General features: G+C 43.9%; 1 protein-coding gene across 1 annotated transcript in view; it reads right to left on the reverse strand.

Moving 5' to 3' along the window:
• Positions 1-18,671, reverse strand: part of FAM13B (family with sequence similarity 13 member B) — a 172,424-nt gene that overhangs the window by 148,948 nt on the left and 4,805 nt on the right. Inside the window, exon 2 of the mRNA XM_063604235.1 lies at positions 12,615-12,691. The gene's annotated coding sequence lies outside the window, so the exon portion shown is untranslated. The remainder of the gene's footprint in view (positions 1-12,614; positions 12,692-18,671) is intronic.

The raw sequence follows: 18,671 nt of genomic DNA on the forward strand, positions 1-18,671 counted from the left end.
CTTCTCTACAAAAAATACCAAAAAGTTAGCCAGGCATGGTGGCATGCACCTGTAGTCACAACTACTCCAGAGGCTGAGGTAGGGGGATCCACTGAGCCTGGGAGGTCGAAGCTGCAGTGAGCTGTGATCACACCACTGCACTCCAGCCTGGGTGACAGAATGAGATCCTGTCTCAAAAAAAAAAAAAAGTTTTAAAACAAGAAAGAAAAAGAGAAAAAGAGAAGGAAGGAAAGAAAGAAAATAAATATGCTTATGCTTGCCAGACCCCTACAAATCTTTATCTCTTTTGTCTTTTTCTTTTCTTCCTTCTTTTCTTTTTTTCCTTCCCATCTGCTCTCTGATGTGGGCAGAATTAGGAGCTCCTAAGAAAACCCTGAGTCCTGTTCCCCGGGTCTCCTTTGGTTCACTGCCAATCTACTCAGGCTTGCTGGCAGGTGAGTAAGTGGTTAGGGAAACTAGAGTGGAAAGGAAGTAATTGATCACCTACTAAATGTCAGGTGCTTAATAGATATCGTCTCCTTCAATCCTCAGGCCAATCCAATTAAAGAGTTACAATTATTCCTTTCCGACTACTGAGGAAACTGTGGCTCAGAGAGAGGTTAAGCACCCCAACCTAAAATTAAATGCAGGGAGGTGAATTTAAATTCAGGCTACTACTGCCTCATAAATCCATACTCTTTCTTTTACACCACTTACACTATAGCAGTCCAGGGATCCCTGGCCACATTCTTAACCATCATGACAGTTTTGTAGAATGACTACCATTCATATGCAATGAAAGGTGTCCTCTCCTCCCTCTTCACCAAGCAAGGGAATCATATTTCGCAGCCTTTCTCCAGAATGAAGAAACCTAACTTTTGATTTGCAAAGGCCTTCCTTAGAATGATAAAGCAGAAAGCCTGGCTCCTGCTGATTTGTGGGGGCAGAATCCTGGTTCTCCAGGGGGTACCCAAAGAAAAAACTAACCATTATGGTCTACATTACAGGTCAAAGTTTCAAGAGGGAATGTCAAAGGAGGGCTGTTTATTTTAGAAGATAGAGAAAGGAAAAACAGGCTTCAGAGAAAAACGAACATTTCTAGCCCCACATCACAAACTACTCATAATCCTATTGATGACAAAAGGCAGTGACCCTGGACCTAGATAAAGATGTTCAGATTGGGGGAAAATGAAAGCAAGGGCCAGATCAAAGGCTTCTAGAAGAGGTTAAAGACCTTTGGGTAGGAATAGAGCTCTAAACCACCCAATCCTGCAGCATTCCCTACCACTGAAGGCAAGCAGAGCCTGGAGGAGGAAAGTATCCTGCCCCTATCAGCACGTGAGATCGCAGAGGAGCAAAGAGTAGACTCCAGGGCCCTGGACAGCCTCCAAGGTTGGTGCTCTGCCTGCCCTGCTAGGCTGCCCTTCTCATGGAGCATCATCAGGAAAAGGATATGTGATGATCCAAGGAAAGAACTGAAGGAATTAGGCCAGGCGTCTGGGAGGCCTCCCACTACACTTGGTCAGCAAGTGACCAGTGAAACGATGGGCAGGGGAAGTGAGGATGTGGGTAGGAAGTGGGTGGGGAAGGCCCAGTGGTGCACCAGGTACCCAAACTCATTCCCACATTCCTCTCAGACTCTCGGGTACCCATGCATATCTGTGATGGGACTCAGTGATCTTGAGAAGGTCCCTTGTCATTTAATTGCCATCGGCTTCTTGCAGTCTATAAGAGATCACTTAATTCAGCCACCTGCTTCTTAACAGGAGAGCTCCTAAAGCCAAAAAAAAAGAGGCACACACTGTGCATCCTGTTTCGAAAGACTGTCAGGAAGGGGAAAGCCAGTCCTTCCCTACCCAGGACAAAGTGCTTACCAGAGCATTTGCTCACGTCTACCCTGAATTAATACTATTACATCTTAAACTGGCGTCTCCTAGGACTTCATATTATGGATTTGAGGCCTTCAAACAGACCCATTCGCCAAAAGAAATAAGCCAATTACTTCAGTTTTTCACCAGTTGTCTCTTTTTCCCAGACTGTCTTCAGATACATGAACTTGAGTTTCTGTGAGGAGTTAGGTGGGGTATGAGTCAGACATCCTTTTCAAGCCTCAACTGCCTTCACCTCTTTCCCTCATGTGTCTGAAGAATCTATTTATTCTTGGTCTCACAGAGCTCTGATTGCCCCACTTGCATTTCTCCATGGCCAAAGTTCATTTCTTTCTTTTTTTGTTTTTGAGACAGGTTCTCACTCTGTTGCCCAGGCTGGAGTGCAGTGGCATGATCATGGCTGACTGCAACCTCAAACTTCCGGGCTCAAGGGATCCTCCCACCTCAGCCTCCTAAGTAGCCGAGACTGTAGGCATACACCACCATGCCCGGGTAATTTTATTTTTAATGTTCTGTAGCGATTAGGTCTCACTATGTTGCCCCGGCTGGTCTCGAACTCCTGGGCTCAAGTGATCCTCCTGCCTCAGCCTCTCAAAGTGCTTGGATTACAGGTGTGAACCACCACACCCAGCCCCAAAGTTCATTTCTAACCCCTTCCATCCCAACAAAATAACATTGATTCCCTGCTCTGTCCACTGGGATTGGGCCAGCAGAGTGGCCTCATTAGAGTCCTCCTGTGCTGGGGCTTGTGGTGGTGTGGGGACAAGAACAGGAAACTGACAATCAGGGCATCCAATCCCATGATTCACAACTGAGTACCTGAGATTTACAAATGGAGCATTGTTCTCCTGCCCACCTTACCTCTAAGCTGCTGTTGTCTGACTCATCTGCCAGATCTAGCCCTCCTTTATCAGTGAGGGTCTGGCCTGGCATAGTGCCTTATTTTCTCTTTTGGAATCTGGATATGCCCGACTCCAAAGTCCCCCAGACCTCTGCTTTCTCTGCCTTCCTCCAGGTGTAGCCTGCTCTCAGTTTCATCTATCCTAGTTCTTCCAATGGTAGCTCCTTACTGTGTTCACGAAAAGCTGTTGTTACAGCTCCACATCCTCAGCACTGACCACAATGTGTCAGTTAGTCTTTTATCCTCCTGACTTTGCTCAATTGTCTACTTAGGTTGGACTATGTTCAGTAATTTCACTACTCCTGGAGACTTCCTCACCCTTCTGATCACTCATTAAGGGTACCTTGACTTTTTCTCTTTTCTTTTCCTTTTCTTTGTCCTTTCCTTTCCCTTTCCCTTTTCCTTTCTTTTCTTTTCTGAGGCGGATTTTCGCTTTTGTTGCCTAGGTTGGAGTGCAATGGCAAGATCTCGGCTCACCGAAACCTCCACCTCCCGGGTTCAAGCGATTCTACTGCCTCAGCCTCCCAAGTTGCTGGGATTACAGGCATGTGCCACCGCGCCTGGCTAATTTTGTATTTTTAGTAGAGACGGGGTTTCTCCATGTTGGCCAGGCTGGTCTCAAACTCCCGACCTCAGGTGATCCTCCCGCCTCAGCCTCCCAAAGTGCTGAGATTATAGGCGTGAGCCACCGCACCCAGCTACCTTGACATTTTCTAACCTAGAGTCACCTTAACCACTGTCGTCTCCCTCTGGAATCCCCTCTAGAAGATCCCCTTAATTTATACCACTCTGTCTCCTGGCATTGGCCACATTCCTGTCTTCAGATATCCCAAGGACTCACCAATAAAAAAGAGAGAAGGCCGGGCGCGGTGGCTCACGCCTGTCATCCCAGCACTTCATGAGGCCAAGGTGGGTGGATAACCTGAGGTCAGGAGTTCAAGACCAGGCTGGCCAACACGGTGAAATCCTATCTCTACTAAAAATACAAAACTTAGGCAGGCAGCTGTAATCCCAGCTACTTGGGAGGCTGAGGCAGGAGAATCTCTTGAACCCAGGAGGCGGAGGTTGCAGTGAGCCGAGATTGTGCCACTTCACTCCAGCCTGGGTGACAGAGCGATACTCCGTCTCAAAAAAAAAAAAAAAAAAAATTAGCCAAGCGTGGTGGAGTGTGCCTGTAGTACCAGCTACTCAGGAGGCTGAGGCAGGAGGATTGAGCCCAGAAGGTCAAGGCTACAGTGAGCTGTGATCATGCCACAGCACTCCAACCTGGGCAACAGAATAAGACCCTGTCTCAAAAAAAAAAAAAAAAAAAAGAGAGAAGAAAAAGAACTCTTTTTGACCTGCTGTCTTTCCAAACTCATATTTTATTTCTTTCACCACCTAATCTCTTAAGTATGGAACCCATAACCAGGGTTCTGATTTCATTACCCATCTTTTTTTTTTTTTTTTTTCCAAATGGAGTTTCACCTTTGTTGCCCAGGCTGGAGTGCAATGGTGCAATCTTGACTCACTACAACCTCTGCCTCCTGGGTTCAAGTTATTTTCCTGCCTCTGCCTCCCAAGTAGCTGGGATTACAGGCACACACCACCACGCCCGACTAATTTTGTATTTTTTTTTTAGTAGAAACAAGGTTTCACCATGTTGGTCAGGCTGGTCTTGAACTCCTGACCTCAACTGATCCACCCACCTCAGCCTCCCAAAGTGCTGGGATTACAGGTGTGAGCCACCATGCCCGGCCTCATTACCTACCTTTAATAGCTTGTCTTCTCCCTCTATCCTACTTCTCTCTAAGTGCATCAGTGACCACTGACTATAAATCCTCCTGCGTTTCAGACAATTCTTTGAGCTACTCTTCTTTCTTGATCCTTAATATGAACATCACCCTCAGGTTCAGTTTGGGGTCCACTTTTTTCTCTGCTCTCACCGTGGAGAACTTACCTGTTCTCAAATTCCAGTCTTATTTCTGTGCTGATGACTCCTAAATTTCCATCTCCGTGTGAGCTCTAGGCATTGCAGCTCTAATGCTTGACTGGCCGTTCTAGTTGGATGTCACAACTGATTTTCTCTCATGACTTCTCTGTTTCCATCAGTGAGCTAATGAAACTTGGAGTAACTGAGGCTTACTTTTCTGAGTCGTTCCTGACTCCTCCCTTTGCTCAACTTTTCACATTTAGTCTTCTTCCTTTGGTTCGTCCTCCAAATCTATCCCTTCCCTCTATTACCTTTGCTTCCACACTGTGCTAAGATCATACCTTGTACCTGAATTTTGAACCAAGAACTGATATTCTACTTTTCAACTCTCCACCTAACACATTACTACCATATTTACTTTACTAATTCATCACATTCAATTCATTATTCACCTGATCAAAAAACAAAGCAAAACAAAAACTTCAAGTCACTAGAGAATAAAATCTAAATTCTATGGCATTTCTTTCTTGTCTTATTTTATTATTATTATTATATTTTTGTGAGAGGGAATCTCAGTCTGTTGCCCAGCCTGGAGTGCAGTGGCACAATCTCAGCTCACTGCAACCTCCACCTCCTGGGTTCAAGCGATTCTCCTGCCTCAGCCTCCCAAGTAGCTGGGACTACAGGCGCCAGCCACCATGCCCAGCTAATTTTTTTTGTATTTTTAGTAGAGAGGGGGTTTCACTATGTTGGCCAGTCTGGTCTCAAACTCCAGACCTCGTGATCCACCCGCCTTGGCCTCCCAAAGTGCTGGGATTACAGGCGTGAGCCACCGTGCCTGGCCTATTCCTGCAATCTTATGCGACTATTGATACAATTTAATTTTCAGAAAATCAAAGAAGATAATTTAGCACTTTAGGAAGCCAAGGCAGTGGATCTTTTGTGGCCAGGAGCTTGAGACAAGTCTAGCCAACTTAATGAAACCCTATCTCTACTTAAAAAAAAAAAAAAAAAATACCTGGGCATGGTAGCATGTGCCTGTAGTCCCAGCTACTTGGGAGGCTGAGGCACAAAAATCACTTGGCTGGGAGGTGGAGGTTGCAGGGAGCCGAGATCGTGCTACTGTACTCCAGCAGCCTGGATGACAGAATGAGATTCTGTCTCAAAACCCAAACAACACATACACAAAAAAAGCCATAAAAAAACCCATACTAGATGTTATATGAAAATGGACTGGAAGGGGCAAGAGTGGAACCCTGAAGAAAAGGCAATTGTATTAGTTCAGGCAAGAGCTAATGGTGGCTTGAACTAGGATAGGAACAGAGGGAGCAGAGAGAAGGAAGGTGAGCAGTACGTTAAAAAGAGGAAGAATCAGCGAGGTGTGGTGGCTCACACCTGTAATTCCAGCACTTTGGTAGACCGAGGTAGGCAGATCATGAGGTCAGGAGTTCAAGACCAGCCTGGCCAACATGGCGAAACCCCATCTCTACTAAAAATACAAAAATTAGCTGGGTGTGGTGGTGTGCGCCTGTAATCCCAGCTACTCAGGAGGCTGAGGCAGGAGAATCACTTGAACCTGGGAGGCGGAGGTCGCAGTGAGCTGAGAACGTGCCACTGCACTGCAACCTAGGTGACAAGAGCAAGGCTCGGTCTTAAAAAAAAAAAAAAATGAGGAAGAATCAATGCAATTGCTGATGGATTAGATATGGTGGTTGAGAGAAGGTGAGGAAGCTAGATGACTCCCAGTCTTTCCAACTTTAGTAACTTGAGTGGCAGGTGTTACCAATTATGGACATAGGTGAAATGAGAGAAAACCAGATTAGGACTAACAGGAAGATGAGAATTAAGAGTTCCATTTTGGCCAGGTGTGGTGGCTCACACCTGTAATCTCAGCACTTTGGGAGGCTAAGGTGGGTGGATCACTTAAGGCCAGGAGTCCGAGTCCAAGACCAGCCTGGCCAAAATGATGAAACCCCTTCTCTACTAAAAATACAAAAATGAGCCAGGCGTGATGCTGTGTGCTTGTAATCCCAGCTATTTGGGAGGCTGAGGCAGGAGAATCACTTGAATCTGGGAGGCAGAGGTTGCAGTGAGCTGATATTGTGCCACTGCACTTCAGCCTGGGCAACAGAGTGAGACTGTTTCAAAAAAAAAAAGTTCCATTTTAAGCGTATCAACTTTGTAATTTTCCTGAGACATTCAAATGAAGATATCAAGCAGGTGATAGGCTAATAAGTATAGGAAATCTTGCTAAATAAACTAGAAATTTGAGAAGGAGATGCAAATTTGGGAGTCATCAATAAAGAGATATTTTCTGAAGCCATGGAAGTAAATGAGATAAGTGAAGAGTGAAGAGGGTGCAGGTTCAAGTCCTAAGAAACATCACATCTTCCCCCATCGATGCCCACAAGTGTCCATTGAAGGAGCTGAGCTGCTGAACCTCTTTCTGATTCTGAGTCTAGGTAGGTAGAGACTTGCTGGCAGGTAGGGGAAAAGATGAGCTAACCTTTGTGGGAGGCCTCCCTGTCAGTTTATTCTTTCACTGAATGCCTTCTATGGGGTCAAGGATATGCTAGGCAACTGCTTAGGGACATAAAAATGAAAGTACGTAATCCCTCCCAATCAAGAAATGCTCACCTGTTCTCATAACAATGTAGTATGCCAGCCTAAGCAACAGAGCAAGATCTTGTCTCTACAAAAATACAAAAATTAGGCAGGTGTGGTGGTGCGCACCTGCAGTCCTAGCTACTCAGGAGGCTGAGGCAGGAGGATCACTTGAGATGGGAGATTGAGGCTGCAGTGAGCTATGATTGTACCACTGCACTCCAGCATGGGCAACAGAGCAAGATCCTGTCTCAAACAACCCAATGTAGTGTGATAAACATTCTAACAGAGGTGTGTATAGGGGCAGTGGAAACTCCGGGATGAAAGCAACCAACATCATCTGCCTGGCCTAGAACTGAAGCAAAACTCACCCAAGTGGTTAGAGCTGATGACTATTACAACGGTGCTCTGAAGCCAGAATGGCTTTCCCCACCTCTGTTTACTTCTGTGTTGTTCTAAAACAAACCCTGTACTTCCTAGGATAGAGATAAAATGATAACAGTTTGGTGACGGCAAAAAGGAGGCTTTGGTTCTCTGACCATTGACAACAGAGAACAGACCTTTCCAATGAGCTTTAATCCGTCAGGTGTGGGGCGGGCGTGGGGGTTAGAGGAAAAACTAGAAGAGAGTGGTTTATTGCTGTTCACAAAAAAAAGCAGTAAAATACTTTGCCCTGAGCTGCGTAAGGGTCATACTCTGTATGATAAGCTATCATTTAACATGAGGAGGAAATTGAAGTTTCACTTCCTTGCTTTTGTGGCACCCCTTGAATTGGGTTGATGACTCCATTCAGTCAGTCAGCATGAGGCCTGCCTTACCAATTTTGTTTTGCAAAACAAAGCCAGTCACGGTCAAACTCAGTTGGTTAATTTCATAGATTAACATGTGAAGCCCCAGGAAAGCAAGGCAGCTGGGACTGCTCTGGCTGGGAAACCATGGGTTAATTCTGGGCCAGCATGGCAGGGAGCTTCATAAGATCTTTTAGCCCCTTGGCACCCGCCCACACCTCACCCCTCCAAAAGCTTCCCTCATTCACCAGTGTCCTGGGGTTGAATTGAAATAACCTCCAGAGTGTGAAGGACAGGGCAGGGTTGAGTGTATTGGATACATTTCCCCAGTGTGTTATGTAATTCTTCTCAGCCTGATTTCTTTAGAACCGGGCTGGGTAGCACGTGTGGTAAAAGAAGCCTGGCTGGAATCTATATGAGCGCAAACTGGGGAAAGCAAAATTAAAAAAAAAAAAAAAAAAGACAATAATACAAAATTTCTTTCAAATCTTGGGCTCCAATAGGGATACCTACACAACCTAAAGAAAACAGTGAAGATGAAAATATTGTTAGAGCTTTACTAAACAGCCAGACATTTCATGTTGCCTCTATGGCTAAGATACTAGAAAAGAATTGTTGACTCTCTTAAGAGGATGATCCAAGCCGAGTTCTGACTCCTTTCTAACTCTAAAATTTGCTGAAAAACTGAGGCTACTTTGGAATATATCATAATCTAGAGTTCTTCAAACTTCTTATTTAGCTAAGATAAATTCCATTGTTTCTGTCTTTCTGAATTCCGATGCTTCTGGTGAGAAACGATTCTGCCAATAACACATAAGGACTATCCAAAAGCCAAGAAAATTTGTACCTGCAAATAAAACTGCCCAAAAAATGAGGTTCATGTTCCAAAAAGAGAGTAAGGTAATATATAATTTTAGTTCCCTGAAGGTTGTCTTGCATTTTTCCAAAAGGACTTATTCCTGAAATCTTTATTTTATTTATTTAATATTATTATTATTTTTTGAGACGGAGTCTCACTCTGTCACCCAGGCTGGAGTGCAATGGCACGGTCTTGGCTCACTGCAACTTTCACCTCCCGGATGCAAGCAATTCTCCTGCCTCAGCCTCCCAAGTGGCCAAGATTACAGGCACGTGCCACCACACCCGGCTAATTTTCGTATTTTTAGTAGAGATGGGGTTTCACTATGTTGGCCAAGCTGGTCTCAAACTCCTGACCTCGTGATCCGCCTGCCTCAACCTCCCAAAGTGCTGGGATTACAGGCATGAGCCACCGTGCCTGGCCTATTCCTGCAATCTTATGTGACTATTGATACAATTTAATTTTCAGAAAATCAAGGAAGGTAATTTAGTATTGCAGGAAAAATGTTGCTGATGTTGCCACAGATTTTACTATAATGCCATGCTAATTACTTCTTGAGCCTCAAAATCATTGTTATACAAAGAGGGGATTGGATTAGATTGCATGATACATTCCCCCAATTTTTTTTTTCAAATTCTAAAATTCTATTCTGAGCTTCTAAGTTTCTCTATCCTGACAGTTTTGGTCTTCAGATGATGCCTTGTGCCAATTGCCATACGGAAAAAGTTAGAATAAGTTACTTCTGCTTCCTAGAAATATATAGCCTATAAAAAAGCAATAGTCGGTCGGGTGCAGTGGCTCATGCCTGTAATCCCAGCACTTTGGGAGGCCAAGGAGGGTGGATCACGAGGTCGGGAGTTTGAGACCAGCCTGACCAATATGGTGAAACTCTGTCTCTACTAAAACTACAAAAAAATTAACCAGGCGTGGTGGCGGCACCTGTACTCCCAGCTACTCGGGAGGCTGAGGCAGAGAATTGCTTGAACCTGGGAGGCAGAAGTTGCAGTGAGCCGAGATTGCGCCACTGCACTCCAGCCTGGGCAACAGAGTGAGACTCCATCTCAGAAAAAAAAAAAAGCAACAGTCAGGCCCAGCATGGTGGCTTACGCCTATAATCCCAGAACTTTGGGAGGCCAAGGCAAGTGGATCACTTGAGCTCAGGAGTTGGAGACCAGCCTGGGCAATATGGTGAAACCCCGTCTCTACTAAAAACTCAAACATTAGCCGGCATGGTGGTGCACACCTGTAATTCCAGGTACTCAGGAGTCTGAGGCAGGAGAATCACTTGAACCCAGGAAGCAGAGGTTGCAGTGAGCCAAGATCGCTCTACTGCACTCCAGCCAGGGCGACAGAGTGAGACTCCGTCTCATTTTTAAAAAAAGCAACAGTCACATGTTCTTGATGTACACATAGTCTAATGGTTAGATTTCGCTTATTTGGGCTGGGCGCTGTGGCTCATGCCTGTAATCCCAGCATTTAGGGAGACCGAGGCAGGTGGACTGCTTGAGTCCACGAGTTCCAGACCAGCCTGGGCAACATAGTGAGACCCCATCTCTACATTAAAAAAAATTTTTTTTAAAGATTTCATTCACTTGAATTTTGTGCTGGAGGAAGTTTGTTTGTATATTATATTTTAAAGGGAGGTGCTATTAAATTAACGCCACAAATAAGACTACAGGTGGAGGTTTTGAACTACTTAGGACAATAACCTTGTTGAGTGCTGGTTTTCAAGGGGCTCCTGGCATAATGAGTGGCATTCTGGACATGAGCCAGAAACCTGGATTGAGAACCAATTGAGGTACAGCCATTAGCTTGACCTTGGGCACACCTCTTAGCCACCTTGAGCCTTATTTGCTTCAACTATAAATTAAGGGGTTAAATTAGGTGGTTTTAAATTAACTGGCAAACCTTCTTTTCAAGCAGATATATGAGCAAGAGCAAGTAGTAGTTAGGTGTAAATAACAGCATTAGTGCCTTTAGTAATACAGTGAATGAAAAGAGATTTGGAGGTGCCTTCTGAGTGATAAGGGAAGAGAACCTGTGATTTTCAGCCACAAAGAACAATAGCATAAACTAAATAAAGCCCCCAATTCCACTCTATTGATTTAAATACAATAAATCCATTAAATGAAGGAACTTGTTTTGTACACAACACTTAGGTAGCCCCATGAGAAAAACAAAAAGCTTCCCATGTCTGTGAAAAAGCACCATGAAGCAGTGGAAAGGCTTCAGAGGTAGATATAATTGAGTTCAGCAGGGGATAAAAATACATTTTCCCCACTCATCCTAGGTTCATGGCTGAGGCCCCTATAACAAAAGACAGTTCAAAATCCTGGCTCTATTAATTCCTAGGTAAGGCATTAGTAGGATCTTTTAATTTCCAGATCAAATCACTTTAACCTCAGGATTGCTGCTGTGAGAATTAAATAACATAAGTATTAATAAGAGTGCCAGGCCAGGCGTGGTGGCTCACACCTGTAATCCCAGCACTTTCGGAGGCTGAGGCAGGCAGATCACCTGAGGTCAGGAGTTCGAGACCAGCCTGACCTACATGATGAAACCCCATTTCTACTAAAAATACAAAATTAGCCGGGCGTGGTGGCGTATGCCTGTAATCCCAGCTACTTGGGAGGCTGAGGCAGGAGAATCACTTGAACCCAGAAGGCGGAGATTGTGGTGAGCCGAGATCACCCCATTGCACTCCAGCCTGGGCAGCAAGAGAAAAACTCCAACTCAAAAAAAAAAAAAAAAAAGTGCCTAGTACAGTGCTTGGCATATAATGAATAACAGCAAATAGTAATCTTTCCATTAATGATGGGAACATAATCCATATATAAATAAGCTAAGTAAAAATACTAAAGGGAAATAATAACAGCTAATGTTGACTGAATGTTTCCTCTTTGCCAGTAGGAACTGTTATATACTTTTACATATATTATCACATTTAGTACTCACAACAGCTCTGTGAGATGGGAACTACCATTATCCCCATTTTATAGATGAAGAAACTGAGACTTAGCAAGATTAAGCAAACTTCCCCATTGTCACAGAGCTAGGAAGTCATGGAGTCATGATAAAAACTGCTTTGTTGGGAGACTGAACGAACCTATTCTTGTTTGGGAGGTTACCAGATAATTCACTTTAAAAATACATAAATGTTTGTAAAAACTGCTTTGCTGTCTCCAAAGGCCAAATGTTAAACTACTTCATAATGTACTGTCCAGCACATTATGTCAAGGAAATATATTAACTACAAGCCAAGTCAGAATTTAAGTATGAATAGTTCACAGGCACAAGAGATAAGCATGTATTAGAGCTAAATTACAGGAAATTATCTTGTAGGCTTGAAATTGTATAAACAGAAAGAGGAGGGTCATCCAGTGTTTGCGATGTTGGGGAGCAAGGGCAAAGGAAGAGAATGGCTTTAGCAAATGTAGACGGGAATGAGCAAGGGAGCAAACAGACCACTCTAGCTAGAGCAGAGTCCATAAAGGCAGGTACAGGGGAGATTAGTTTAGAAAAATAAGCATTAGAAAGATAAGCACTGGCCAGTCTGTGGGAGCCCTGAATATCAGACTAACATAAATATAATTTTTTAAACCATATCAGCTACACACTAGATACTCAATAAGTAATTGTTGATTGTCACAAAGTAGAGAGAATTAATTTCAAACCTACTTACTCAACGGACATAGGATGTAGGATCTGTTTTCAGTATCAGTACAGGAAGTGTCCATTCAACTTGAGTCCCATGGCCAACTGGAACAGCAACAAATCGCGTTAGTACACTGTTGGTTTTTTTTGTTTTGTTTTGTTTTGTTTTTTTGAGATGGAGTCTGGCTCTGTCTCCCAGGCTGGAGTGCAGTGGCGCGATCTCGGCTCACTGCAAGCTCCGCCTCCTGGGTTCACGCCATTCTCCTGCCTCAGCCTCCCGAGTAGCTGGGACTACAGGTGTCCGCCATGACGCCCGGCTAATTTTTTTGTATTTTTTTATTTGTTTTGGTTTTTGTTTGTTTGTTTGTTTGTTTTTTGAGACGGAGTCTTGCCCTTTCACCCAGGCTGGAGTGCAGTGGTGCAGTCTCTGCTCACTGCAAGCTCTGCCTCCCGGTTTCACGCCATTCTCCTGCCTCAGCCTCCCGAGTAGCTGGGACTACAGGCGTCCGCCACCACGCCCAGCTAATTTTTTGTATTTTTAGTAGGGACAGGGTTTCACCCTGTTAGCCAGGATGGTCTCGATCTCCTGACCTCGTGATCCACCCACCGCGGCCTCCTGAAGTGCTGGGATTACAGGCGTGAGCCACCGCGCCCGGCCAGTATACTGTTTTAAATCCCTACACTTGGCCGGGTGCAGTGGCTCACGCCTGTAATCCCAGCACTTTGGGAGGCTGAGGTGGGCGGATCACCTAAGGTTAGGAGTTCAAGACCAGCCTGGCCAATATAGTGAAACCTCATCTCCACTAAAAATACAAAAGTTAGCCGGGTGTGGTGGCAGGTGCCTGTAATCCCAGCTACTCGGGAGGCTGAGGCAGGAGAATTGCTTGAACCCCAGGGACAGAGGTTGCAGTGAGCTGAGATTGTGCCATTGCACTCCAGTCTGGGCGACAAAGCAAGACTCCGTCCCCCCGGCCCACAAAAAAAAATTCCTCTACTTTGTGACATGCTTCATCATTTCAAAATCTTTATAGCAGTTATGTGGAGGTCAGAAGCATTCTAAATATAAAGGGAAATGATCAAGATAAGGGCAGGAAAAAAGATGAAGAGGCTTTAAAAAGAATAGAGCTATAAAGAGGAAGAAGAGAAAAGTACTACATGAAGAGAAAAGGGGAGGGAATCCAGTGAGAAGGCCAGCTCAGATGGCTTAGGAGAACTTAAAGCCAGGCCTTAGAGCCAGGTAGCTACCGAAGAATTGAAGGAGGAGGGCACGGGGGCACCCAGAATCTACAGGAAGCTAAACAAAGAGTCTGACTTCCTACACACAATAGTGTGTTCGGGTTGGCACCTTCCATTTTAGCAACAGAGAGATATAATAATATGATTTCACCAAGGGGACAATACCCTAATAATATTACATTTTAATTTAATTTAGGATACATATTTGTTTCTCACCACAAAGATGACAACAGTTTCAAATATTACATTTTCTTAAATCATCCCTGAGAAGCATGAAGGAATTGATAATGGTTTGCCATTTACATGTTGAACCTGTATCTATAAAAGTTGCAAACAGGCTAAGTTAAACTAGAACTGAAATTAGATATAGTACTTTATTTTAATTGAGCTTTGAAAGACTGAAGGCTTAAAGTCTAAACATTTTCATCTGAGATGTTTAGTCCATATCCAGTCATCAGATGGTTAGGAGTTTGGCATGACTAATTCTTCACAGTCCATTTGCTAAATGACACATTATAAAAGCAAGCACCACTGAAAAGGATGTGCTTATCTCTAAAGCTCCAACCTCATTGCAGACTGACTGCTTTATATTGGTCCTTGTCTAACCATTTTATGGTACAAGAAGACTCTAACCACATATATATGTTAAAGACTCCTTGAAATGTTCTCACAGTGGCAAGGACCAGAAACACTAAAGTTCAGAGAGGCTGTCCTTCTGGCCCCAACATAAAGGCCGCCCAGAAGGATCAGGATTTTATAATCCTGATTAAGATAAGATGTGTTATCCTCCCCCTCAAGATGGAGATGCTTATTCTTATAAAATAACTTAACCCTCTCCATCCCACAATTAGATAACTTGTATTGAGAAGTAACCAGCTCCTAGCAGAACAGTTGAGAATGCTAATTAAGTAAGCTCAGTAAGGCTGCTTTAAAATGAAAAATCCTGAAAATTGAGAGAGATCCAAACTTTGCAAAGAGTTTAAAGGAAGACCCAGAAATTGTGCTTCAGGTTGACACACTGTTGGTAGTTTGCATTTTTCAAAGGCTTTGTCTATTTCATCTAATTTGTTCGATTTATTGGCGTAAAGTTGTTCATAATATTCCCCAATTGTCCTTTTAGTATTTGTAAGGTCTGTAGTGATTTGACAACTATTCGGCTGAATAAGCACAATTGGCTTGAGAAAGAATAAGGTGTGGGGGGCAGTAATTTGAGCCTGCTTTGATAGATCTTATGAAGCATAACTTTTCAAGGAGCATTCTCCCCACCTTGGCCAAAAAAATGCAGATGAGGTTAGTGGAGGTGGGGAATGGAATTTTTTTATGGGTCTAGTGATTGGGCTGTTGGTCTGATTAGCTGCCCATTTGTCTGCAAGTTGCTTTCTCCTCCCATTCTGTGCTCCCTGCCATCACCCTGCAGCTGCTGCCCAGGACGCCTGAGGAAGGGATTCCCTCTGGAGCTGATGGCAGTGGTGCTTTGGAAAGTGCCGGCAGGGGGTAGGCAATAAAAACAATTTGGTCTGGGAACAAAAGGCATCAGTCACAGCAGTGTCATCAACTCTTGATTTGGATGGGGAGAGAGAAATTTCTTGGATCACCCTGGAAGCAGGAAAGGAAGAGGTATCATTTTATTTAGTCATCTCTACTTTCTCCTATGTACTAGAGGCTCTAATTAAATTAATGAGAAAGCTAATGCATGACTGCTTCACAAAGATTTTTTTCTTTAGTCATGTCCTTTGGTGAGGTGGAAGAAAGCTATATAAAATTGCCAGAAATCATTGGACTCTATCTTTAGAAATAACTTCTCTGTTAAGTAAATTTCTCTCATAAGCCTAGGAGTTTCTGAGATTTAATTAACTTTTGGAACATAATTATGGATCTCAAATGAAAGGTGTAAAGATAATATAGAGAATGTTACTAGTAAAGGGACTAACAAAAACAACCCAAGAAAAGCAATTGAAGTCACAGAAATAGCAAACTGAGAAGAACTGGACCATCTCTGAATCAAAAATCAAATCTTAGACCAGGTGCAGTGGCTCACGCCTATAATCTGAACACTTTGAGAGGCCAAAGCAGAAGAATAGCTTGAGCCCAGGAGTAAAAGACCAGCCTGGGCAACGTAGTGAGACCCCGTCTCTACAAAAAAAAATTTTTAATTAGCTGGGTGTGGTGGCTCATGCCTGTAGTCCCAGCTACTCAAGAGGTTGAGGTGGGAGGACCACTTGAGCCCAGGAGGTCAAGGCTGCAGTGAGCTATGACAGTGTTACTGCACTCCAGCCTGGGTGACAGAATAAGACCCTATATCAAAAAGAAAAAAAATAATAAAAGCATCATCTGAATAGTTCTTATAAAGAGTTAACTGCATAAGAGAAGTGGCAGTATTTCCGAGCTGGGAGAGTACTTCTCAAATACTACATAAGTTTCAAATCAAGCTTATCCATGACACCCTTAACACAGGACAGACAAGTTATTGCCCTGGGCTCCTTCCTCCAAGCACTATCTCATGCTCCAAAATCCCACACCCACACCCCCCATGTCCATGCCACACACATGCACACAAATAGAAACTTAAGTAGGAATGTCCAGGTTAGACATGTACCTTTTATTCTGGCTAAGTACGGGAAGATTGGCAAGAGGCCTGGGAAGAGGGGGCTTCTAGATGCCATCCCAGATCTAAACTTCTAAAGAAAAAAAAGAGGAATCTAAACTTCTGTTTAGTTTCAAGTTGTAAGAGAGCTGCATGCCTGCATGCTTTTTTGGCTCTCTTTAGTTCAAGTCCTGGAGAAAGGAACCAAACAAAGTGACATATCATGCTTAACAAGGATGCCATACTATGATTCAGTGTGATAAAAATGCATTAAGGCACCAGTACTTAACAACCACAAATGCATGCACAGTACTTTGGTAACACCTAACAGGTTATGTTGGAAGACAGACTTCTCCTCTTCTAGTTATTTTGGAAGTAAACAAGAAGGCAGACTTCTCATTTTCCTACTCACCCTATGCTACACTTCCCAGTTCCTGGCCCATGAAGTAAGGAAATCAAATGTGTGCAAAATTAAAGAATTCCATGATAACTATGTTATTTTCCATTTGCATGTGCATTTGTCTATCGATCCCTAAAATATATCTTAAATTAGTCTGCTTTTCTCCACTTTTCCCTCTCCATTTTATTTTTATTTATTTATTTATTTTGAGACAAGGTCTAGCACTGTCGCCCAGGCTGGAGGGCAGTAACACAATCATGGCTCTCTGCAGCCTTGACCTTCCAGGCTTAAATGATCCTCCTGCCTTAGCCTCACGAGTAGCTGGGACTACAGGTGTGCACCACTATGTCCGGCTAATTTTTGTATTTTTACTAGAGACGTGGTTTCCCCATGTTGCCCAGGCTGGTCTCAAACTACTGGGCTCAAGCAATTGGCCCACCTCAGTCTCCCAAAGCGTTGGAATTACAGGCATGAGCCACCGCACTCAGCTCCTGCTCCATTAAAAAAAATAAAACAAACAAACAAAAAAAAACGAATGGCAGGTCTGGATTGGAGGTGACTACCAGCATGGATTTTTTCTCTCTTTTCTTTCTTTCTTTCCTTTCTTTCTTTCTCTTTATTTCTTTTTCTTTCTCTCTCTCTCTCTTCCCTCCCTCCCTCCCTTCTTTCTTTCTTTCTTTCTTTCTTTTTCTTTCTTTCTTTCAGATGGAGTCTCACTCTGTCACCCAGGCTGGAGTGCAGTGGCGTGATCTCAGCTCACCGCAACCTCCGCCTGCTGGGTTCAAGCAATTCTCCTGCCTCAGCCTCCCGAGTAGCTGGGACTACAGGTACCCGCCACCACGCCCAGCTAATTTTTTGTATTTTTAGTAGAGACGGGGTTTCACCATGCTGCCCAGGCTCGTCTTGAACTCCTGACCTCATGATCCACCCGCCTTGGCCTCCCAAAGTGCTGGGATTACAGGTGTGAGCCACCGAGCCCGGCCATCTTTTTTGTTTGTTTGTTTGATATTTTTAGACAGAATCTCCCTCTGTCCCCTAGGCTGGAGAGCACTGGTGTGATTATGGCTTACCGCAGCCTTGACCTCCTGGGCTCAAGCAATCCTCCCGCCTCAGCTTCCGAAGTGGCTGGGACCAGAAGTGCAGGCCACTACACCTAGCTAATTTTTATACTTTTTGTGGAGACGTGGTTTTGCTATGTTGCCCAGGCTGGTCTTGAACTCCTGGCCTCAAGTGATCCTCCTGCTTTGGCCTCCCAAAGTGCTGGGAGTATAGGCATGAGCCACCACACCCAGTTGTAATTTTTTGCTATACACAGTGCTGCCTTTTTTTTTCTTTCTTTTTTTTCTTTCCTCCATGACAGAGGCTTTGAATGTGGAAATGACCTCCTAAAGCTGTCACACTGGAATCCTACTGTAAAAATGATTTGCTTTTTCCTATATGTCCTTGGTCATTGCTAAAAAATATAACAATTTATTATTTATCTTTATTTTTAAGATTTTGGTTTGTTCTCCCAACACTGATGCTAAAGGTGTTTTGAAATACAGTGGGCACACAGTCTCAGAAGGAATATGTCCAAAACTTCAGAAAAATACCAACAGTGAGAACTTGCAAAACATCTTAGCCACTGACAGCTTAAACACAGTCTATTAATAAGGAAGTGTTGCCAGCCCTTTAAAGGTGAAATTTGTTACAACATTTATTTTTCGTAATCTTTTTTTTTTTTTTTTTTGAGACGGAGTCTCGCTCTGTCGCCCTGGCTAGAGTGCAGTGGCGCGATCTCGGCTCACTGCAAGCTCCGCCTCCTGGGTTCACGCCATTCTCCTGCCTCAGCCTCCCGAATAGCTGGGACTACAGGCGCCTCTGCC

This window comes from Pan paniscus, chromosome 4 (genome assembly GCF_029289425.2).
Source record: "Pan paniscus chromosome 4, NHGRI_mPanPan1-v2.0_pri, whole genome shotgun sequence".
NCBI classification, from domain to species: Eukaryota; Metazoa; Chordata; class Mammalia; order Primates; family Hominidae; genus Pan; species Pan paniscus.